This window comes from Sciurus vulgaris (genome assembly GCF_902686455.1).
Source record: "Sciurus vulgaris genome assembly, chromosome: 14".
In the NCBI taxonomy this organism is placed as follows: domain Eukaryota; kingdom Metazoa; phylum Chordata; class Mammalia; order Rodentia; family Sciuridae; genus Sciurus; species Sciurus vulgaris.
This window is the reverse complement of record NC_136475.1, coordinates 28,671,514-28,696,985: the sequence shown is the minus strand read 5'-3', so window position 1 is coordinate 28,696,985 and position 25,472 is coordinate 28,671,514. Positions and strand designations below refer to the sequence as shown.

The following is a 25,472-nucleotide window of genomic DNA, read 5'->3' as shown; positions in this document are numbered from 1 at the left end:
ATTTATAATTTTTAATGTCTGTATACTATTTGCTTATTTTAAGATACCTTGAATTCTAAACATTATTGCACCTGTATATTTAGAAATAAGACATTTTGCTTTGTTTTTCTATTTCTTCTCTTCCCCTCCTCCCCCTCCTTCTTTCCCTTCTTCTCCTCTTCCTTTCTTTGTTCTTTCTTCTTCTCTTTTGGTACTGGAGATTGAACCCAGGTGTGCTTAACCATTGAGCCACATCCCCAGCTCTTTTTATTTTTATTGTGAGTCAGGGTCTTGCTAAGTTGCTTAGGGCCTTGATTAGTTGTTGAGGCAGGCCTTGAACTTGCCATCTTCCTGCCTCAGGCTCCTGAGCTGCTGGGATTAAAGTCATATGCCACCATGCCCAGCTGTTTTCCTATTTCTTTAAAAAGAAATGGTTATTCTTTTTGTAAGCACTTTAAAATTTTTTTGTATATTTTTGACATTAAAATACACTTAATACAAGTATATAACAATTAAATACAGAATTTTAATACATAAGTTACATAAACTTTAATTTATTTTTATTTTTTGGTATTGGGAATTGAAACCAGGGGCCCTTTTTCCACTGAGCTGCATACCCAGTGGTGTGTGCCTCTGTGCCTGGCTTAACTTTAATTTGGAACACATTTCAGACAATATTGAACTTCGGGTCAAATGACCACATAAAATAATACCCAGAAATAAATTCATTATTGTTATTATTTCATATTACTGTCAACTTTTTCATGTTAGCTATTAACCGACTTTTATATTATTGAGTTTTTAGTTAATTATGTGTATTGTGCACACCGTAATGTACATGTTTTCATGAGTAATTACTATGTTTCTTTGCCTGAGTTCCCTGTCTTTAGTGTCAGTCTTTTTTTTTTTTTTTTAATATATATTTTTTAGTTGTGGGTGGACACAATACCTTTATTTTATTTTTATGTGGTTCTGAGGATCGAACCCAGGACCTCACAAGTGCTGGGCAAGCTCACTGCCATTGAGCCACAACCCCAGCCCCAGTGTCTCATTCTTTAAAACTTAAAATATATGATATGAAGCTGGTTGTGGTGGCATACTCCTGTAATCTCAGTGACTCAGGAGGCTGACTCAGTAAAATCACTAAGTTTGAGGCCAGCCTCAGCAACTTAGCTAGACCTTAGCAGCTTGGTGAGACCTAGTCTCAAAATAAAAATAAAAATAAAAAGGACTAGGGATGTAGCTCAGTGGTAAAGCATCCCTGAGTTCAGAGAACCCACAGATCCAAATATTTGAAAATGGCAAAGTGAAAAAAAATCTAAGCAGTGCAGATCACTTCATATGTACTTTTTTTCCCCAAGTGTCTTAGAACCTGATTTGTTGTCTCATAAATATGTGGTTTTCAGTAGTTTGGCTTTGCAAATAATGTATGTATTTTGACTAGTGACTACAATGTCTAGCATGTTATAACATGATACAGGTCTGGGGTTAACTTTTTCAAAATGTATTCAAATTGTATATACTATTTTTTACAATATGAATTTGGATAAAGTGTATATGAGTTTGTGATAAACAAAGCCTAAAAATTGTAAAAATTAAGGGTTGGTGTTGTGGCTCAGTGGTAGAGTGTTTGCCCAGCATGAAGGAGGCACTTGGGTTCAATTCCCAGTATGTGTAACACACACACACACACACACACACACACACACACACACACACTCTATAAAAATTAGATATAATTATTTTTCTTCACTTTATATAGTTACGTAAATGAATTCTCATCTTTTATGTTTGTCTTTTCCAATTGGTAAATGTTTAATGGATAAATTTACTATCCTTATAGATGTTCATTTTCATTTACTTGTTTGGCTTATAAACATTTCTTAAAAATCTTCGATGTCAATTATTTTGTTTGTCTTAAAGTCTGCAGAGACAAAATTGGGAGACCGTGCTTTATCAGGAACATCTTTCTCAGTATACTCTAAATCTTGTCTTTTCTTTCTTATGGTGCTGGAGATTGAACTCAGGGGCTTTCTTACCATTGAGCTACATCCCCATCCCTTTTTATTTTGTATGTTGAGACAGGGTGTTGAGGATGAACTTAAAACTTAATGATCCTCCTACCTCAGCCTTGAGAGTTGCCGGTGTAGGTGTGTGTCACCCCATCTGGCAGTACACTCTAAGCCTTAAATTGGAAAGTCATACTTAAGTAAATTTTCTATAATGTCAGATGTTTTTCTTTTCAAGGAAAACAGTTAAAATATTAGAAATATAGGAAGTGAAATTAGTCATATCATCCTTTTTTGTGAGTGGTTAGTTTTTTCTGTTGAGAATGGGGGTTGGAAAAACAAAATTTATTTGCTGATAATATTTTAACTGGATGATAGGTATGTGGTGGGAGAGTCATTTAATCTAGAACTTTAATGAAATGTTATTTTGGCAAATATTTTGATCCAGTTAATATTTCTAGAAAAATTATGGTTTATTTTATTTTATTTTTGGTGCTGAGGATTGAACCCAGGGGTGCTATACCACTGAGCCACATCCCTAGTCCATTATATTTATTTATTTATTTTGGGGAAGGATGTTGGTGATTTATCCCAGAGGCACTGTACCACTGAGTTCCATCCCTCAGTTCTTTTTGTTTTTTTAATTTTGAGACAAGATCTTGTTAAGTTGCTTAGGGTCTTGCTAAGTTGCTGAGACTGACCTTGAACTTTCAATCCTCCTGACTCAGCCTCCTGAGTTGCTGGAATTAGTTTTATGCCATCATGCCTTGTAAATTTGGCAAATTGTAGGTTTAATTTGTGATAAGTTTATTCTTTGATTCAACATTTGATTTAGCTTGTTATTCAGTAAAATTACTATTTAGTTCAAGATTAACTCAATATGTAGATGGAAAAATTGATTTTTATAAGCTAATTTAGAAGTAACATTACTTAAGCATGTATTTTTTTTCTTTACACAGAATGTATTAAAATTTATTCCTAGGGGTGCCTAACCACTGAGCTACATCCCCAGCCCTTTTTATTTTTAAGACATGTTCTCACTAAGGTGCTTAGGGCCTTGCTAAGTTGCTGAGGCTGACTTTGAACTTGTGATCCTCTTGCCTCAGCCTCCTGAGTTGCTGGGATTACAGGCTTGTGCCACCATGCCTAGGCATTTTGTGGTTTTCTAAATAATGAAATTTCCATCATGGAAATTATCAGATGACTAGAGAAAAAGTAGAGAAACTAGTATTATAAACTTATCACCATGTACTGATGATCATCTATTTAAACAAAAATGGAATCTGAATTAATTTTTTTAGATCATAGAAATGTTCAAGGAGGCAATGGGTTATAGTTGCTTGATGGTCTTATTTATAGATAATAAAAAGTAAGAGAATAGTTTTTTGGTTTTTGGTTTGTTACTGGGGATTAAAACTGAAGGTGCTGGGCTACTGAGCTACATCCCCACCCCAACCCTTTTAAGTTTATCTTGAGACAGGGTCTTGCTCAGCCTCCTGTGTGTGCCACTGTGTGCTGCAAGAGAATAGTTTTAAAAACACCATCCTGAGTGTGGATAGTGAAGTTGGGGTTAGAGGAGAATATCCTTGCAGTTTATTTCAAACTCTGCATATCCTTTAAGAGTAAACTGAAGCCGGGCGTGGTGGTGCATGCCTGTAATCCTAGCAATTTGGAAGGCTGAGGCAGGAGAATCACGAGTTCATAGCCAGCCTCATCAGAAGCCAGGTGCTAAGCAACTCAGTGAGACCCCGTCTCTAAATAAAATTCAAAACAGGACTGGGAATGTGACTCAGTGGTCGAGTGCCCCTGAGTTCAATCCCCAGTACAAAAAAAAAAAAAAAATATATATATATATATTATATAAATATAAATATATATAATACAAATATATATTATAAATATATATAAATATATGAATATGTATATATAAATATATGAATATAAATATATAAATATATATCTATAAAATATTTTATATAAATATAAATAATATATAAAATATTTTATAAAATATATAAAATATTTTTATAATATTTTTATAAATATTTTATATAAATATTTTATATATTTTATATATCTATAAATATTTTATATATTTTATATATATATAAGCTTATAAGCTGAGGCCCAGAGCATTGAAGTGAACTGCCTAAAATTGCCAAGTTTAGTTAGTTGGGGGAGTTTGGATTGAACTCTGGTGCCTTTTCTCCTTAACTTTGTGGTCAGAGAATATTGTTTTGACTATGTTTGTATGGCTTTGAGTTTATGAGTTTTTCCCTAGTGATGCTATGTTGGAGTGGTGTCTTGAGGAAGCCCTTAATTTATGTTTTTTTCCTTAGTCTTTTCCCTCTAATCCCCTCCCAACTTTGTCACTCCTCTTCTTATGAATGATTCAAGTTCTAGACCATTTCGTCTTTATTCTAGTTTTGCATTCTTCTAATGAGTGACCTCCTCTTATTTTTCTGTAATCTCTTTTCTCATATTGAACTTAAAAAATAGTGGGAAATAGTGGAGTACCTTCCTTTTCTGATAGGATCAGAGAAAAAAAGAAAAAAATGACAAGCAGTCAGAGATACAGCAAGAGACTGAGGGATATGCTGTAAATAGCTCTTTCCTTTCTCTGTGGTAAACTGTCCTTGCTGAGGAAGAAAACTCAGCTAATGCTGCTAGGTTAGTATTGGAAAGGACGAGCCAAAGAAAATGATGGGCAGTGGTCATTGGTGCCCATTGACCTCGGCATGATAATCTCAGTATTGGGATTTCCAGGAGTGGCTCTCTTTGATTCCTGTTCCACTCCTCCTATTCCTTTTATCAAAAGTCCCCTCCCTTGGGGCTGGGGTTGTGGCTCCGTGGTAGAGTACTTTCCTTATTGATAAATTGTCTCCTTTTCTGTCATGGGTGCTCTCCTATGGCCTAAGTGAACTCAGTCTGGTTGGAGATTGATCTAGTTGTTTCCTTTGGCAATGGAGATAAGTGGGGGTGTTGGGAGATCTCTTCCTCTAAACCTCGATTATCTGAATGTGTGGAATGACAGATAGGTTTTGCCAGGTAGAGAGAGCCTATGTATGTGATTTAGGAAGGAAGTTTTGTTTTGTTTTGTTTTGTTTTGATCAGGACTCTTAGCAAGTTCTTGGCACCAAGGAAGGGAAGACAGAACCATGAAAATAGAGGTGAAGAGAGATTTACTTATTATTAAAAAAAAATTATTTAGAGCCTGATATATGTTAGGATAGAAAGATGAATAAGATGAATAAAATATGGTTAATGAAGAGCACATTGTCCAGTGGTGAAGAGGATTATATAAATACTAATTATGATACACAGGCATGCCCATTTTTAAGGTGGAACAGATAAAATAGCAATTAATTCTTTGAAGCATAGTTACTTTTTGAGTTGGACCTGTGATAGTGAAGTCAAAATTATTTTTAAGTAAGGAAGTGCACTAATTTTCTAAGGCTGCCTTTACAAATGACTGCAAACTTAGTGCTTTAAAACACACACATTTATTATTTTTTAGTTCTGTAATTTGGAAGTTTGGCGTTCCTCACTGGGCTAAAATCAAGATACCAGCAGAGCTGTGCGCCTTTCTGGAGAGTGCAGTAAAGAATCGTTTCCTTGCCTTTTCCTAGCTCTTGGGCCATATATATTCCCCAGCTCAAGGTCCCCTTCTTCCACATTCAAGGGCAGAAGGCACTCTGGGACCTTGCTTTCCTCACATCTCCTTTTCTGGGTCTCTTTTTTTGTCTTTCTCTTCCACTTTTAAAAGCCCTTGTGATTACATGGTGTCCCCTGGATAATCCAGGATAATTGCTCTGTCTCACAGCTGATTAACAACTTTAATTCCACCTGCAGCCTTAATTCCCCTTTGTTATGAAACTTAATGTATTCATAGGTTCTGCTAATTAAAAGGTGAGCTTCTTGGGGGGACCATTATGCTGCTTGCCATAGGACAAGACAATTTTTATGTTATTCCTGTTTAAAACTTAATCTTTTCTGGAAAACCGGAATCTGAATGTGATAAAATGTACAGTTCCTTTCACCAAAATAATGGTTTTACAGAAATTTTGTGATAGTTTTGGGTGGATCTATTAGAAGCCCAGACTGATTCTTTTTTTTTTTTTTTTGTGGGAGTACCAGGGATTGAACTCAGAAGCACTTAACCACTGAGCCACATCCCCAGCTATTTTATTATATTTTATTTAGAGACAGTCTCACTGAGTTGCTTTGACCACACTAAATTGCTGAGGCTGGCTTTGAACTCGAGATCCTCCTGCCTCAACCTCCCAAGCTGCTGGAATTACAGGTGGGTGCCAGCACACCTGGCTCCAGACTGACCCTTGAGGTCCATTTTACTGATATCTGGCTCTTCTTTTCCCCTGACCTCTTCAGTCCCATCTCCCAATTCCAGTAATCACTATTTTTAGACTAGTGCTTCTCAAATCTGACTGTATTTAAAAAATACCTCTGAACTTATATAAAGTCACGCACCAAAGGTCCCTTTCCTTTCTAGCCACTGATATAGTACCCTGGACTAATGGTTATTCCTAGAATATCATTTATTTTTATATTTGTCTGATTTTTTGTCTTTGCTGTACTCTTGCACTTGCTTTGAATTTCATCTCTTTGCCTTTTACCTTTATTGAACAAATTCCTAGTATTTTTCAAGGTCTAAATAAGATGGTGTCTCTTTAATGTTTTCTGATTCACTTCCCATTAGAACTTCCCTGTTAATTTCCTTTCTGTTTATATTCACACTTCTTGTATTTTTGTCCTAGCAATTTGCTTATAATGTGTACTGTTCACATTTGTTTCCTGAGCAGGCTGTGAATTCCTTGTTTCTAGCACCTACTACATATAGTAAATGAGTCATAGTAACTGCTCAGTGTTTATTTGCTCATTTAATAAGTAAGTTATGAATTTTTTCATCTACTCTGGTCATTAAGTGAAATCTATGAGCACCTTCTTCAGGAAGTTAACAGAGGAAATAGGAATTTATAAAGAGATAGGAACTGATTAAGATGTTTTTATTAGTGGATTTTATACTAATAAAACATTTCTTCTCTTGGATGCTCCACATCTCCCCAAAATATCTGAGTGATATTTGTCACATTTCAAGATTACATTTAAGATTCTCTGACTTTAAAGTAAGGTTTATATGACATTCATTTTGTGAGCTCTGGGGAGCAGGTCACACAAAGCTAGGCAGTTGTCATTTCAAAGCAGTCAATACTGAGTCAAGATAAGTCAATACTGAGTCAAGAACATGTCACTGTCAGTTTGAGAGTCTTGCTATATGTGTTTAAGGTACCATAGACAGAGAAATAGTGGTTTCACATAAGACCTTCAAATCAAAAGTCAGTTGGTCAGGGGTCAGCATACTTTTCTGTAAAGAGCCAGATAATAAATATTTTAGGCTTTGTGGGTCATATGATCTCTGTCACAAAGAATCACTCCTGTCATTGTAAGGAGAATCAGGCATATATAATATATATGTGTGGTTATGTTCCAAAGTTTCAATAAAACTTTATTTGTAAAAAAAACAATAGGGGGCTGGGGTTGTAGCTCAGTGGTAGATCCCTTGCCTAGCATGTGTGAGGCACTGGGTTCGATCCCCAGCACCACATAAAAATAAAAAATAAAATAAAGTATTATGTCCATCTACAACTAAAAAAATATTAAAAAAAACACAATAGGTCAGATTTGACCTGTGAGCTATTGAAAAAAAAAAAAAAAAAGTCAATTGGTAGATTGTCTGTTTCATCAAAATTGAGCTGCTTCTAATAAGGGCAACCCTATGTAGCTGTGACCAGACTTCTCTGAATGCTGTACTGACATGGCAGTGATCAGCAGGAGGGCAATTAGTTGTTCATAAATGTGTTTCTCTCTCATCCCCCAGTACCAAGGAACATTGTTTAACCAGCAGACACCTCCTTCTTGGATGATATTCAGAGTAGCTCCTACTGGTATATCATGGCTCCAGAGGAAAGATTGGGGTTGAGTTTTAGTTTCCTTAAGATTCTCCCTTCTTCTATTTTATTAATATGTCTCTGTATAATACCACTTTTTGCCCATGTCAGGCTTGTTACTCTGGGTACAGATTATTCTGGTATCCTCTTTTCTTGTGTACTGTCTTCTTTCTAGTTACAGTTTATACCTTCACAGAGGCAAAAGGATCTCTTCTCCTAGTTGGTTTGTTCTACGCATTTATCTACTTAGCTCTACCCAGTGACTTCTTATATCTGTCTCATTTACCTGTTTGCCAGGAGTGTTCTTTCTGTTGTTTTCCACCTGACTTCCATACCCAGTCTTCAAAACCCACTTCAAATGTCGTATCTTCCCCCTCCAATTCTTCAGACGGCTCAGGAGATTATTTTCCTTGTTTTTAAAGAACTCTTAAAGAACATACCATTTATACTTCTGTTAAAGAATTTATCACGTTTTTTGCATTTGGAAATCCTTCTCCTTAAAACTGTTTTTGGTTTTTTCCCAAGCACTTAGAATTGAACCCAGGGCTTCATGCATGCTAAGTGAGAAGTCTAGCACTGACTTCTTCAGCAGTTTTTATTTTATTTTGAGACAAGATTTTACCGTGTTGCCCAGACTGGCCTTGACCTTGTGATCCTCCTGTCTCAGCCTCCTGAGTAGCTAGAATTTCTGGCATGTGCCACTGAGCCTGGCTGAGCCTAAGCATTTCCACCCTTCAGAGAGCTTTTTATTTAGAACCAATGCCAGAAATGGTAAGATTTCGTTAGGTAAGGGGTAATCCCTTATTTGGTTAATTTAGTCTGTTTTGAACACAGCTTGTTCTTAGGCACATCAGTTTTAGGAAAGAGTACATATGGAAGATGTGAGTCTGGAATTGAATTCGTGAAAGACTACATGGCACACCTAACATTTGAAAGTCTCTGTGTAGTCTTTAGGTACCCCTTCTGTAGGTTTGTGCCTATTTGAAGATCTGTGCCCTAAAGAAATTCTTGTGCATTTATATCAGGTTACATGTAAGAAAATGTTCATCAGGCCAATGTGTGATGTCTAGAAAAATAAGATTGATAAATAAATAATGGTGTGTTTATGAGGTATAAATATATACAGCTGTGAAAATGGTTAAATCCATAGGTAAGCCAGAGAACTTGGAATGAACGCCTTGTTTTTATAGTATTGAAAGAAATGGCCAGGCACCACTAGTGGCACTTGTCTGTAATTCCAGTGATTTGTGAGGCAGAGGCAGGAGGATTGCAAGTTTGAGGCCAGTGTCAGCAATTTAGTGAGACCCTGTCTCAGAATAAAAATTACAAAGAGCTGGGGATGTGACTCAGTTGCAAACGACCCCTGTGTTCAATTCCTACTTAAATATGAGAGAACGTGGTTCTGTGATTCCCTTTGTATAATATTCAAGAAAAGGCAAAACTAACTGATTGTGTATGGATGTTCATATATGTGTTAAAATACATAGAAGGGAAGGAAAATGATTACCAGAAAAACTTAGGGAAAGGGTTACCTGTGAGAGAAGGGATGAGGTCGTGATTGAGGAGAGATACTTGGCAGGGCAAAAGTAAAATTGATCCTGATAACCAGGTGACTTTGGGCAGATGATGCAATCCCCTAACTTCACTTTCTTTGACAATTAGCTGGACTAATACAACCACCTTATGAAAATCATAAGGCTTGTGTTAAACTTTATAAAGCACTTGACTCAGTGTCTCACTCATAGTAAACATTACGTGTAATATTTTCCTTATTTCGTTGTGTTTCAGTATGACTTGAAACAGATGGTACAGGCTTTTGGTAGGGAGGATAAAGTTAAAAAAAAAAAAAGGCAATGAGATTGGAACAAGAAGAAAAACTAGAAATAATGAGAAGGACGAGGAAACTACATTTGGATGCTATTGCCACTTGGTGTCACATGCCTTGTTAGTTGGGCATGTTATTTTAGTTAATCTTTAAAATAAATTGAAGACCAGATTCAGTTATAACAGCTAATGTTTATCTTTAGGCTTAGATGTCACTGTCACTATTTTACATCAGATGGGTTAGGTAACTTTTCCAAGGGTTAACATCTAGTAAGTGTTAGAGCTGGGATTTGAACCAAGTGTTTTTTTTTTTTTTTTCACTCAGCTGTTATTAATGATTAAATCTGACTTGTAAGATACCAGAAAATGCCTGTGAGTCTATATTCAATGTATATGCAAGTACTCTAGAAGTTGTTAACTGATACAGTCTCTGAGAAAACTGTATTGAAGAACAGCAGATAAAATGATTTTAGAAAGGGGGCCCATCTTCTGTGGTTGTGCAACAGAATCTGGTTAGGTGAATCCGGTTTTACTCCAGGCCTTTGGGGTAGTTATAATCCAGCAGTGTCTGTATTGAATTGCTAAAGCTCGGATTATGGGAAGTTATTTGGAATCTCAATTTCAGTGAACTCAAGATTACAGGCCAAAAAATTACATGGTTGCTGAATATTACATCTCATGTTAGTTTTTAATATGTTCACTGCCTTTGATGTTTTATTGTGGTAAGCCCAGGTTTGAGAGTTGGCATTCAGATTTACAGTGTATTCAAAGAATTAAAAGAATCCCACCATCAAAGGTTGCTTTTACACCAGATATTGAAGATATGTATACTTTGGACTTCTTTCCAACTGTGTGTGTTCTTGTATCATTACTATTTGTTAATAACCATTTATGTAACCCTTGATTTTAAATTTATTTATTTAAACAATTTTTAGATGTCAATAGACCTTCATTTTATTCACTTATTTATATGGTGCTGAGAATCGCCCCCAGTACCTCACACTTGCCAGACAAGCACTCTACCCTTGAGCTACAACCCCAGCCCCTTAAATTTATTTTTAACAGGACTATTTCAGTTCAGAAAGTTTGATTAGTATTATTTTCAGTTTTAGCATAAACATATAGTTAAGTGACTTAAGAACCATCTAGAGAGATTGTAGTGATGATTTATATTCCTAATGATTTGATAGTGCTAATAGTAATCCCCAATTTAATTTTTCTAGACTATTATTTTGCTTTTTACTGATAAGTTTTTAAAATGGGGGCTGGGGAGATAGCTCAGTTGGTAGAGTGTTTGTCTTGCAAGCACAAGGCCCTGGGTTCAATCCCCAGCACCGCAAAAAAAAAAAAAAATGGACTACTTTTATGTTGCTTCATTTTTACTTAAGAAATGAGATATAAACTGTTTATTATAGTTAGCTTTAAAATTTTAAGAATCTAGAGTAAGCTGAAAGCCTAGCTTTTTTGGGACTGTATTAGATTCTGGAAACTAGTTGAGAGACCTTTTAATAGGGAATTATTGAGCTTTTAAAAAAGTTCTCTTCTTTATATTATTTTAAGTTTATTTTCTACAAGGAACATGGTGATTAGGTTCTTCTACAGTTGAAATATTGATGGACTACTAAAGAAGAATTCCTTTTCCATTTCTATTTGGGTGGGAAAAAATCCTCTCTGCCACTTAGGTATAGAAATGCCCCACTCCTGCTTTCTGCCTCACTGTTTTATTTTTCTTAGGTTTATGTGGTTGCATTCAGCATTTTCCTTTTTGGATTTAAAAAAAATTTAAAGATTTTCTCAGTGAGGGTTTCCATTGTTTGCCTAAGAGGAGAGCTACTTTTATGCTAGAGGCTGGGAATACCCTCTTCAGAGCTGTCCATTCAGTGTTGGAGAGCAGGGGCTTTACTGCCAGGTGGAAGTTCCCTTTCCTAATGGTCCTATGTCATTCCTCTGCATGTGGAAGCCTCATGGGGGAGCATCTGTGCACATCTAGGTGGATTGGTAGGAGACCTGATAAAGTTTATGAGGAGAGAGAAGAAAATTAGAGGACTTTGTTTTTATTAACTGGATGGGTAACCAGTAAATTGTTTATTTTTCTTACCTCTGGGAGTATTAGTGTATGAACTGCCAAGTTCTGTCCCTCTATTCTCTGCTGCCCCATTTTTTTAAATTAAAAATGCTAACACAGAAAAATGGAAAGAACAGCTGCCTAGATTCAATAATTAATCATTAAAATTTGCCATGCTTGTTATAACTATACACATTTCTCCCTCTGTATGTCAAGGTTTTTTTTTTTTATTTTATTTGAGAGAAAATCAGTTTTGGTGTCATTTAGGTTTTTTAACATTCTTACTAAAATACAGAATATTTTGCCTTCTGAGTCATAAGATGAACCAGTTTTATTTCTGATATGAACATTGATCATAATACAAACATACTCATATAATCAGAGCCTCTTTAGCAACTTGGGAAGTACAGTTAAAATCAAGAAGTAGGAAACTAATGGGGTGCATGCCTGTAATCCCAGTGGATCAGGAGGCTGAGGCAGGAGGATCATGAGTTCAAAGCCAGCCTCGGAAACTTAGTTCCTAAGTAACTCAATGAGACCCTTGTCTCTAAATAGAATACAAAAAAGGGCTGAGAATGTGGCTCAGTGATTGTGCCCCTTAACCACTATGGTACAAACCCCAGTACCAAAAACACACAAAACAAAACAACCACAAAGAAGTAGGAAACTGATATTGATACATATTCAACTAAAGAGTTGTCAAGAACCCCATTATCTCTCACCTGTGCCCCAACAAACCCATCCCATCCTAGTCTCTCTCCTCATCTTCACCAAGTATTTCCCGGGTTGGAGATGAAGCAGAAAGAGGAAGGGTAGAAAGAAACTAGCATTTATTTCTTGTAGCTAGATGTATCATATATATTAGCTCATTTAATCATAACAATTTCATGATAATAAGAAATACTAATAGTCCTGTTAAGCAGGTCTGAAGTCGAATGTGTTTCAAATATACATATTTGAATTTAAAAAAGTCTATTTCTTATTTTCTGCTCACTATGATGTTAGTACATTTGAATTAGAAGTCTCCAGTGAAAAATAATACTTTTACTATTTTATAGTTGAATAGGTATTACATGATTGACAGTCTGGGAAGGACTTGTCAATATTGCTTGTTATAAGAGAGTTGATAAAAGTCTTAGTTCCTATGAGATTTTAGGGGACTTGATAGTGCTGAGTGCAAGAAGATGTAGTTATGGTTTATGCTTTTGCTCATTCTAATAAAGAAACAGTGGAAAATTACAGAGTAAGCAGCCTAAATACAACTGAATATTACCACATCAGCTGTCTCAGAGGAGATAGTGCCAAACATGGCACCACACCCAGAATCATCCAGGCACAGCCCATGAAAGAACCTAAATCAAGAATTCAGTGGGGGAGGTTGTGACTCATTCCAGAATCCTGGAGAAAACGCTGACATGAGGATCTAAGGAGAAAACAAAAGCAAAGAGGGGGTAATAACTTGTCCTGGGTTCTGCCAGTGGTAGCACCAGGAATATGGGAGATTCTTGAAATTCTTGAAGGACATGTACTGTTAAGAATCCCCAGTTCTAGAATGTTGCTAGTTGAAGTGTTAATGCTATGTAGTTTGCTGAAGTCATGTACTGGCTAAATGAGGAGGCTTCACACTCAACCTCGCACCTGTCTGCACTAAGGTATTTTTAATAATATTGACAATTAATCTCTGTTGAGTACTTACTTTGTGCAAGGCTCTGTTCTATGCAGTTTTACGCATTCACTCATTGGATGCAACAACCTTGTGAAGCAGATGAGGGAACAGATCAGAGAGGTTCAATAATATAGAGATCGAGGTCATGTCCAGGCAAAAGAACTGGAATTTGAACCTGGGGAGTCTTTGTACTATATCAAAATCATCAAGCTGTATCAGATTAAAGCACTTTGTTTTTTAATAAATTATCTAATCAAAGTCATGCCTGACTAGTAAAAATGTGAATAGTAGGAATTAAAATTGACATTTACTCAGGTCTTTCTTATATACTCAGATGCTTACATGGGTTGTTCTTTTAGTCTGTTGAATGTGTAGAGTGTCATGTCTCTGAAATTAGACCAGTTAGCTCTTTCTTGGTCTTCTTTTATTTTTCTTTTTTTGCTGCAGGAAATTGAACTCAGAGGTGCTTAACCACTGAGCCATATCCCCAGCCCATTCCATTTTTTAATTTTGAGACAGGGTCTCACTAAGTTGCTTAGGGTCTTGCTAAGTTGCTGAGGTTGGTCTTGAACTTGGGACCCTCTTGCCTCAGTCTTCTGAGTTGCTGGGTTTCCATGTGTGTGCCACTGTGCCTGGCTCTTTCTTGGTCCTAACCAGAACCTTCTTGAAGTATGCTCTGTGTATAAAAGTAAGTTAACTGGAGATGTAGTGCAGTGGTGGAGTGCTTGCCTAGCATGCATAAGGGCCTAGGTTTGATCCCCAACACTGCAAACACCCAAAATTATAATACTCTTAGACTCTTCTTAATCTTATGATAATGGGGGTTGCGGAAGGGAGGAAGAAAGGAAGGTGAAGACAGCTCCAAATATTGAGGTTCATTTTAAAACATTTTCTGACTTGAATTTATAGTCACTACTAGTTGAGAGACTCACTTTCTAATAACGTGGTACATTTCATGTTCCGTGGTTTTGACCTACAGTTCATAGATTCTTTGTGACCACATTGCTTCTCCAATCTACAGCTTTTTCTTCTAAGTTCCTATACTTTATAAGCTAGACAATTTAGCATATAAATAAAAAGACTTATTTCAGTGTTGATGTCATCTCCGGCTTCCTTTGTCATTGCCCTGATTTTTCACTCTTAGTTTTCACTGAAGATAGCCTCTCTTCTGGTGTTCCTGCTTTATTCTTTTCAATCTTTCCAACAAGTATATACTTAGTAAAATCTGTTACATGTGAGATGCTCTGCTCAGCCCTCAGTGTTTCAGCAACCAACACTGGTATGGTGCTTGTCACGTGGAGTGTGCAGTCTGCCCATTTTCCATGCCACTTCCATGATTTAAAAAAATCCATATTGGACTTTTCCTGGTTCTCTTTTCCCTACCTTATAGGCTCTTCATAGTCAGGTTGTTTACTGTTTACATGACTTTTCCAGTGAAGCCATCTTCTTCTTAGAAGCAGAACATTTACTTATTTTCTTAATCCTGGTTTCCATAGTACTTTACAAAAATCTTTATCATAGTTTTAATAACATTATATTATAGTTGTTTGTATTAGTTACTGCTGATAGTTTGTGAGTTTCTTGAAAGTGATAGTGTTTTATAATTCTTTTGTCCTTGGGAGAGAATATATTATCTGGATTTCAGGTGCTTTATAAATGTTTGAATTATGATGTATTTTTAGTACTAGCTATTGCTTCATCATGTATGTCTTGTTTTTTTTTAACTACTTGGTCACAAACTGCCATATAATGTCTTTGTATTTCTTTTGGCTCCATGTTGGTATATAGGAAATGATGTACCTGCAGATATTTACTGATTATTATTATTCTTTCATATCTTCTGCATTCTTGTTTCATTGTTTAATAAAGAATTTCTTATTTCCTTTGTATTGTTAAGTGTTTTACTCATTTTAAAAAAATCTAACATTTGACTTAAAGGGGACTTATTTAATTTCACACCTGTCTGAGACTATCTTACTGATTCTGTGGTTGATAAGGTGGCGCTTTCTCTCTTGTTTTGTTTGGCTGTTAAAATACATTGCACTAAATTTTGGCTCACCTTCAAAAATGTATTTCATTTCTTGATATGCATCATCAAGGTATATCATCTTTAAGTTCTGGCAGTATCTTAGGTTGTATTTCTTTATATTCATCTCTAATTTTAAATTTTATTTAGTGTTATATTGTTTGTGTCTTTATAAGCCTCTTCAAACACACACACACACACACACACACACACACACACAAACAGAAACCAGTGGTACTTTAATTCATCTAACATGTATTAATTTGAATCCTATCTTAAGTCACAGTACTAAGTCCTATGGAATATGAAAAGATAAATGATACTCTCTCTGTGCCAAGGAGGGTGAACTTGTCAATATAGGAAACACCAATTCTATTCTCACAATTAAATAAAAAACTGAACAATGTTAAAAAAAATAAAAGATAAGAGTTCTTTGAGAGCTGATAAGAGGCAGAGACTTTGGAGACTGTTACATTTGAAATGAGTCTTGAGGGATGCGCTAAGATTTAGACTTGGAGAGGAGAGATGGGCATTCAAGTAGGAGGAAATAATAAGTAGTTCAGAAGATACATTTTGTGATATTAGGATTATTCATTCAAAATTTTATTTCTCCTCCCAGGCACATGTGATGAATGTATGTTCTTTCCCTTTGGAAGGTAGATGTGGTTGGCCAGTGATGTGTAAGCTGAATTGACATGAGTTACTTTCAAGTAGTGGTTATAAGAGTTCATGCACTTTCTGGGCACAGTGGCACATGCCTGTAATCCCAGACTCTTAAGAGGCTGGGGCAGGAGGATTGCAAGTTTGAGATCAGCTTTAGCAACTTAGTGAGACCCTGTCTCAAAATATAAAGGGTTTGGGATTTAGCTCAGTGGGAAAGTATCCCTGCATTTAATCCCCAGTATCATCCCCACCCCTACAAAATTCATTATATATTGTCTATGGCTGCTTTTGCACTGTAACAGTACGGTTTAATAATTGTGACAGAAATCATATATCCCACAAAGCTGAAAATTTTTACCTTGGCTGTTCATAGAAGAAAATGTGCTGATTGGTTGCTTCTTAGATTGAGGACGTTATAGAGCAAGAGCAGAGCCCCCTGCCATCCCACAGTGGACTCGTATTAGTAGACTTTGCATTAGTATAATGAAATACCCGAGGTAACTAATATATAAGAAAAAGTTTATTTATTTGGCTCACAGTTCTGGAGGTTCCAGTCCAAGATTGAGTGTTCCTCTTTTCTAGGCGTCGGGCAAGGTCAGTGCATCATGGCAGGGATAGATGATGGAGCAAACTGCTTACCTCGTGTGCCAGGAAGCAGAGAGACACAGAAGTTCCCTTCAAGGACATGCTCCCTGTGACCTAAGGACCTCCCACCATGCCCCACCTCTTCAAAGTCCACAGAGGCTCCTTATAGCACCATTCTGGGGATTATGTCTTTAATACATGGACCTCTGGGGGACACTTATCCAAACTACAGCAGACATATTCCAAGAGTCAAAATTTTTTTTTCATTGATTTAAGCCATGAAATCTTGAGGATGTTTATTACCAAACTACCTAGCTCATCTTCTTAAAGCTTATGGAGGGGAGTGGTGTGAAGAAAAGGTGGATAGGTTCATTTGGGTAATGTTGTGAATGTACTAGACTGTTAAGCTTAGGATTGTTAGATTTTATTTAGAATCGTCAGTATGGGTTCAGGACTTGGGTTGCCCTCCACCCCAACCTCCTTATCCCAAGGAATAGAAGAGTAGCATGGTCAGTGCTTTATGATATAAAGTTTTATTTACCCATGCTTGGAAGTAGTAACTGAGATAGGAGTTTGATCATCTAAGCAAAAACAAAACTCCCTGCAAAACCTAATCTGATAGATATAAATGGAGTTTTGTGATTGTTTTAATCTGATAGGTTGGCTTAGTTCTTTGCCCTATTTAATTATTTAATGCTTATTAACTCAGATTTTCAGTAATTTGAGCTGTTACACAGGTAAAGAAATAACATTTTAAAGAGTTGTGATAGCTGGGCACTCTTTATTTCTTTTTTTAGATAAAACAAACAAGTTATGTGCTGCCATCAGTGACTGAAATTTGGTGTCAGGTGACCTAACGTAGTATTTTAAAGTGAAAAATAGTCACTTTATAATTAGGTTTTATTCCACTTCCTGTTACTTAATTTGTTAATGTATCTGTTCAAGGCAACTTTGTCAATGTGCCAAGTTACACAAATGTAACCGAGACTCTTATTTGACAGCTCTTCAAAGTAAAGTGTAGTATTTTAGGGACTGAGTTCTTCAGGTTTCCTAAAGTAACTTCATCCTACTTATGTTATTCTGAAGATATATAGGAGGAACAAAATAGAGCAATAACAATAACAAAAAAATGCTGTGAAAAATTCTGGTATAATCAGGTTATTTTGTGAAGTAACAGAAGAGCTGTTCATGTAATCCTGTTTTGTTCTAGTGAAATAAATGAATTATTGGTTTTTATTTTATTGGCAAAGGGCATTTAAGGAATTTAGAAAATTCATTATATTGTAGGCATGTTTTATTGTTTAGTTATTACTCTTTTTCTCATGGAGAGAGTATTTTAGTAATACAACATGTTACATACAGGTTATTTTTATTTATTTATTTTTTAAAAAATATTTGTTTGTTTATTTGTTTATTTATTTATTTATATGCAGTGCTGAGGATTGAACTCAGGCCCTCACACATGCCAGGTAAGTGCTTTACCACTGAGCTACAACCCCAGCCCCCCAGATTTTTTTTGGTACTGGTATTTGAACTCAGTGATACTTTAACACAGAGCTATATCCCTAGTCCTTTTTATTTTTTATTTTGAGATAAGGCCTCGATAAATTGCTGAGGCTGGCCTTGAACTTGTGATCCTCCTTCAGTCTCCCGAGTTGCTGGGATTGCAGGTGTGAGTCACTGTGCCCAACTGCCTTTTTTCTGATTATGAAAATAATGCATGTTTATAAGTGACAACTCAACATGAATTAACTTAAAAAAATAAATTTTAACTTATTAGCGCAGGGTGAAGATAGTGTTAGGTTAAGACTGCAATGTGGTACTTTCATATTGACCAGAAATGTTTCTTTCTCAGATTTTTATCTTTCCTCCCAGCTCTTATGTCTTCTCTCCTTTTGTTGTTTTTATGCTATCTTAAAAAATAGGCTTCATCTATTCAGCAGGGGACATAGATAACATTGACCACTCTAGGCTTCCATTATAAATACATCTCTGAGACCAGAGAGGAAAAGGGTTCCTTTTGGTTAGCTTTAGTTTTTAAAATCTTGGGGAAAAGATCTGGTTTCCCATCCCTTAGATAAGTATCTAATTCTTATGTCCTCAGGGACATGAGCTGTTATAATTGGCCCCAAGTTGGACCCATGTTTACTTTTGTGGTTGGGTGTGGGTGGTCTTTTGCCGGAAAGAATTAGCATGTTGGATAGGATTTGACTCAAATTGTTGTTTTAATGGTATTGATGAAAATATGGCAATATTTAGGAGAACTTAAAATGGAGCAAAGCTTTTTGCATAAGTCATTATAGTCACTTATATTTTAGTGTATTTGCTTTTATTTTTTGCCCTCAGTGCTGGGAATTGGACTCAGGAACACTCTACCACTGAGCTATATCCCCACCTTCCTATTTTTTTGCGGTGCTGGGGATTGGACCCAGGGCCTTGTGCTTGCTAGGCAAGCACTCTACCAACTGAGCTATATCCCAGCCTTCCCTACCCCTTTTTAATTTTTAGTTTGCATAGGGTCTGGCTAAGTTGCTGAGGCTGATCTCAAATTGAGATCCTTAGGCTTTAGCTTTCAGACTAGCTGGGATTACAGGTGTGTGCAGTTGTGCCCAGTGGCAAAATTTTTTTTTTTTGGCACCACGGGTTGAACCCAGGGATGCCTAGCCACTGAGCCATGTACCTAACCTTTGTTTTTTATTTTGAGAAAGGGTCTTGCTAAGTTGCTTAGGGCCTTGCTAAATTGCTGAGGCTGGTTTTTGAACTTGAGATCCTTCTGCTGCAGCCTCCCAAGCTGCTGGGATTAAAAGGATATGCCATTGTGCCTTGCCCTAGTGGTATTCTTAAAATATATATTTTTGTTTTGTTTTTTGGTATTTGGGGTTTGAATCCAGGGGTGCTTTACCACCGAGCTATTTCTCCCTCCCCCACTTTTTTAAAATTTTGAGACAGAGTCTCATTAAGTTTCCTAGGACTTCACTAAATTACTGAGGCTGGCCTTGAACTTGCAATATTCCTGCTTCAGCTTACTGAGTCACTAGGGTTACCATGTGCAGCCACAGGGCCCGGCCATTAAAATATTTTAGATATGTAAATGTATGTGTGTTCTATGTAGTTGAAAACACATATACCACATGCATGCATATAAAAATTTGTGTGTATATAACATGTATTTACAGTTTTACATATTTTGTATAAAGGTAGCAATTTATGTGCAGTTATATAATATATAGTATATATCAATTTTTTGTACAGGTAGTGAAATGGTTGAGAGTGGGATTCTTTGTTTATATATTAATACCTTAATCATGAATTTACTCATTAGCTTTGTAACTTGGGGTAAAGCATTTATCTTATCTGTGGCTTGGTTTCTTTGTATGTGAAATAAAATAAAGATAAAACTATTACCTTATATCATGGGCATGTTTTTTAAATTTTAAACGGGGATTAAACCCAGCAGTGCATTTTAACCACTGAATCACATCCCCAGCCTCCCTCCCCCTTTTTATATTTTTGGGCATGGTTTTGAGATTAAGTAATATAATACATAAAAGCTGCTTGAAACTTTTTTTTTTTAAATATCAGGGATTAAACACTGGAGTGTTTAACCACTGAGCCACATCTCCATTCCTTTTTTATATTTTATTTATAGACGGGACTCGCTAAGTTGTTTAGGGTCTCGCTAAGTTACTGGGCTGGATTTGAACTGGCAATTTTTCTGTCTCAGCCTCCTGAGCTGCTGGGATTACAGGTGTGGGTTACCATGCCCGACTAAAACAGTTCATCTTAAGTAGTACGCATGAAATAAATATTAGTTAATGTTATAAATATTATAATGTTTACATTATACCATGTTTATGTACATTTTCTCTATATGTGTTGATGTTGATTATTATTTAGACAGGCTTGCTTTTGCATCCTACTGTTTGTTTACTGTATTATATGTTTGTGCTTCACCAATTTTTAGAAAACTAACAAAACTAAAGATAATATATTTTGGAGCTCATTGGTGATCTTAACATTTATCTGAAACATGGCATTTTGGGAAAAATCTTCCCTGAATGTGATCACTTTTAACCCAAGGATGTGATGTCTTCAGAAGGAACGGGAACATTCCTAATAGCAAATTGTAATCATGATTTACAGTTCTTGACTGGTGAGATTCATCTCTCCCTTTCCTGAATTGAAAGGATGATTGTTTGGCATAAATGATTACCAGATCTCCTTGTCAGTATATGAAATGGTAGTTTTTGGTAAGTAGTGCAAGGCATGTTAGTTCCTACTTATTATGGCACTGATGATTTGATTCTATTATAGATAGTACATTATTTAAAAAGGAATAGTATATGCACTAGATTTTGAGGACTAATTTTATGAACCTCTAAAATAGAGATGATAAAGATACTCCTTATGCTATTTGTCTTTCATAATGGTCATCTCTTGATGAATTGCCCATTTTATCATTTCTTTTACAACTGTTTTTGTCTTAAATTTATTTTGTCCAATTTTAACTGTATTTTGCTTTGTTCAGCTAATTTTTTGTTATTGTTCGTAAAGAACATCTTTTTCCATCTTTTTACTTTTAATCTACTTGTGTCTTTGGATTTAAAATAAATCTCTTTTAGATAGCTTATAGTTGAATCATGTTGTCATTTTTAAAAATCCATTCTTTTAATCTCTGCCTTTTAATTGGAAAGTTTAGTCCATTTTCATTTTTTTGTAATTGTTGATAAAGAAGAATGTGGTCTTGCCTTTTGCTGTTTGTTTTATGTCTTTTTGTTGTTGTTCCTTGGTTTCTTCATTACTACCTTTTTTTGTGTTTATCTTTGTGTGTGTGTGTGTGTGTGTGTGTGTGTTTGAGACAGGGTCTTGTTGTGTTTCTCAGCCTTAGCCTCTCCTCAGTGGCTGGGGTTATAGGCATGTGCCACCCGTCTGAGGTACTTGCACTATATATTTTAAACTTATGTTCTTAGTGTTTGCCCTGGGAGTTTATAATTAACATCTTAAATTATGACAACCTGATTCCAGTTAATTCTAAATTAGTTTCAGTAGTATATAAGTTGATTGCATTCAGAATCCTAGCTCTCTTTACCTGGTAGTAATTAATATACTAGAGTGACATATTTTGGGGTGATATTTCCTGACCTCCTTTAATGACTAGCTTTGTTTAATCAGCAGTTGAAGCATAATTGTTAAGAAGGAGCAAATTAGTTGACTATAAATGGAATGAAAGTTTGTGGATGAACTTTGAAACATAACAGTAAAAAGGCATAGTCTAATTAAAAAAATCTTTGCTTTTACACATCTCCATTCTGCTTTCTGTTGTTATAAATTATATTTTATATATATATGTTCATCAACATACATATGTAATATTTTATGCAGTTGTTTTTTAAATTGTATGGGAAATCCAGGCATGGTGGAACATGCCAGTAATCCCAGGGACACTGGAGGCTGAGACAGAAAGATGGCACTTTGAGGCCAGCCTGGGCAATTTAATGAGACCATGTCTCAAAATAAAAAGGGAAAAGGCCTGGGGTACAGCTCAGTAGTATAGTACCCTTGGGTTAAGTTCCCAGTAATGGGGGCAAAAATCATGTGGGGAAAAAAGCATTGTTACAAACCCCACATTCATTGTACTGGCTTTTATATTTACCTATGTAGTTAACCTTTACCAATGTTCTTAATTGCCTGTGTGGATTTGAATGACTGTTTATAGTGTTTTTTCCCTTTCAACCTGAAGGATGATCTTTATTTTTTTCTTATAGGGCAGGATTACTGGGAATATCTTTTCTGTTAATATCTTAATTTCATCTTCATTTTGAAGGATAGTTTTCTAGATAATGAATTCTTTCTGACTTTGAACAATATTATCACACTATCTTCTGATCTTCATAATTTCTGATGAGAAATTAACTTAATCTTATTTAGGGTCTTTGATACACAATGGATTTTTTCTTCCTTGTTGCTTTCAAGATTCTGTATTTGTATTTGCCTTTTTTTTTTTTTTTTAACACAGTGATTATAATGTGCCTTGGTATGGATGTTTTTGAGAATATTTCTACTTTGACTTTGTTGAATTTCTTGGATGTGTGTATTCATGTCCTCCATCAGATTTGGGACAATCTTAGTCATTATTTCTTCAAATACTTTTTCTGCTCCTTTCTTTCTCCCTTCTTTCCTCTGGAACTTCTGTTACGTGTTTTTAGTATGCTTTGTGGTGTTTCATAAGTCTCCTAGGTTCTTTCATTTTTCTCCAATTTTTTTTCTTTCTGCTCCTCAGCCTGGTTAAACTCAGTTGACCTGTTGGCAAGTTAGCTGGTTATTTCTTCTAATTAAATCTGCTGTTGAAAGCCTCTAGTGAAATTTTGTTTTAATTATTGTAGCTTTCAACTCCTATATTTTTCTATTTGTTTTCCTTTTATAATTTTTTATTTTCATGGCTTCTGTTAGCTCTTGGAGCATCTTTAAAATAGTTGATTAAAATATTAGTTTTCTAAGTCTACTGTCTTGATTTCTTCAGGGACAGTTCCTATTAATTTCTTTTAAAAATTAATATAATTTTTGTTTATGGATCATATTTTTTTGTATGCCTTGTAATTTTTCTTTTTTTGTTTGAAAACCAGACATTTAGAATATTATACTGTAGCAATTCTGGAGTTTAAATTCTTCACCCTCCCCAGGATTTGTTGCTACTTGTTATAGTTGTTTGTTTAGCAACTTATTTGTTTAGTCACTGGAGGGGGATCTGAGGAGCTCCTGGAGATGGGGACCTCAACTCAGACTGAGTGGGGTTCTTTGCAGCAAAGGATTTAAGGATGCATCACAGAGAGGCGCAAAGAGAGATTTATTTAGGAAAACAGGAATTATGCACTTGAGGAGAAAGAAAGTTCAGGCTATCTCCAGACTGAGAAGCAATACCCTGGTCTGGGGTTGTAATATTTATAGAAGGACAGTAGCTAGAGGCTGAGCTAGAGATGGAGTCAGCTCAGTGTTACATACTTTTGGGCCAGTTTTCCTGTGCTTGCTCTTTGTCATTGCATCATTCAGCTTTCTGTGGGTAAGGATGTGGGTTCCAGGACCTGGGCTAGGTTGCTCACAAGTTGCTTGTTTTGCATTTCAGTGTTTCATGTGCACTTACTTTTTGAGATTCAAGGTTTTCTTTTATCTCGGAATTCGCGTCAGTTTTTTTTGAATGAATTTGGTTAAGTCTGAAGTTTTTTATTCTGTGTTGCCACTGGAGCCTCTGTTCTGATAGTTTAGTGGTTAACTAATCAAATAATGAAATTTAGCTGTTTTTTTTTTTTTCCCCTGATTAATCATTCCCTTGGTCACTGCAAGCTTTTGATATCAAGAATTTGGAGATAGTTGATTGTGACCATTTTTTGCCTGTTTATCTGTTGGTTTTGTGGAGGGGTCGATTTTTGGAGTTTCTCATCTTGCCCTTGAGTTTTGAGAAACCACATTCTCTAATTGATCCAATTAATATTTATTGAATTCCTCCTGTGTTCCAGGCACTCCTAGGGCTTGAACATATGCAGTATTTGAAATACCGAGCTTCCTGGCAAATCCTGAAGGCAAGGGGGACAGAAAACTGACATTCACTAATGGCCATGACCATTCTTAAGTAGTATCTGACTTGTTTTCATCAGAATTTCCTAATGATCAGAGAAGTTGGTCATCTTTATGTCTATAGATCAGTCTTATTTTCTCTGCTGTTAATTGGAAGCCCCTAAACTTTGTCTTTTTTTTTCCCTATTTTTTTAACACTACTGATCTGTATATGTCATGGATATTAATCTTATGTTAATTTTCAAAAACACATTTTCCCATTTTATCTTTTTGTTTTTTGACTTATTTCATGTTGCAAGTTCTTATGTTACTGAAAACTCTGTCCTTTTCCCTGATGCCAATCCAATAACAAGGACAGTTTTGAGAAAAAAGAAAAAGAAGTTTCATTGCTTTGTTAGTAAAGGAGAAACATAAGGGACTTCTGTCCCAGAGGCTGTGCTTCTTCCCAACAGGAGGAATAGGGATTTTTAAAGAGTTGATTCAAAGACTACATTCTACCCATTCTCTGGGCGATTGCCATTTCTGAGATCTTCTGGTGCCCTTTCCCAAAGTCTGAATTTCTTCATTCCCATGTTGGGTGTGTGCTCAAGGACAGGTAATTCTGCCTAGGTTGGGGCAGAAAGATAATCCTGTTTCCCCTGATATTATGAAGAGGTAGGGAGAGAGGAAGAGAAAGAAATATGTCCTTTTCAAAATAAGTTGCAGTGGTAGAGAAGCGAGAGCTAAGTGCATTTTTTACTGTATTATTGTGTTCTACAGAGTAACCAGTTTATTATTTGTACCACATTTATCAGTTTTATGGTTGCTGCCTATTTATATTTTCAGTGATATGGCCTGTTGCCCTCCTACAGATTGCCAGTACTTATAAATGTTTCTTATCAGGTTGGGTAATGATATTAACAAATGTGATGTTCTGATACTCTGCAAGGAAATATGTCAACATGAGAAAGATATGGAAAACCCACTGAACCAATTTTTTTCAAATGAGCAACCTGATATTATAAAATCATATAAATGATTCATTCAATGTGCAAAATAGACTAATGGATCACTGATATTGTTTCAGATTCTACATTGTAACTTCCCTTTAAGAAATAGAACTTGCTTCAGCTATGAGAAC

General features: G+C 35.8%; 1 protein-coding gene across 5 annotated transcripts in view; it reads left to right on the top strand.

Annotated features, from left to right (window-relative positions):
• Window positions 1-25,472, top strand: part of EXOC6B (exocyst complex component 6B) — a 603,818-nt gene that overhangs the window by 26,712 nt on the left and 551,634 nt on the right. The window lies entirely within an intron of this gene.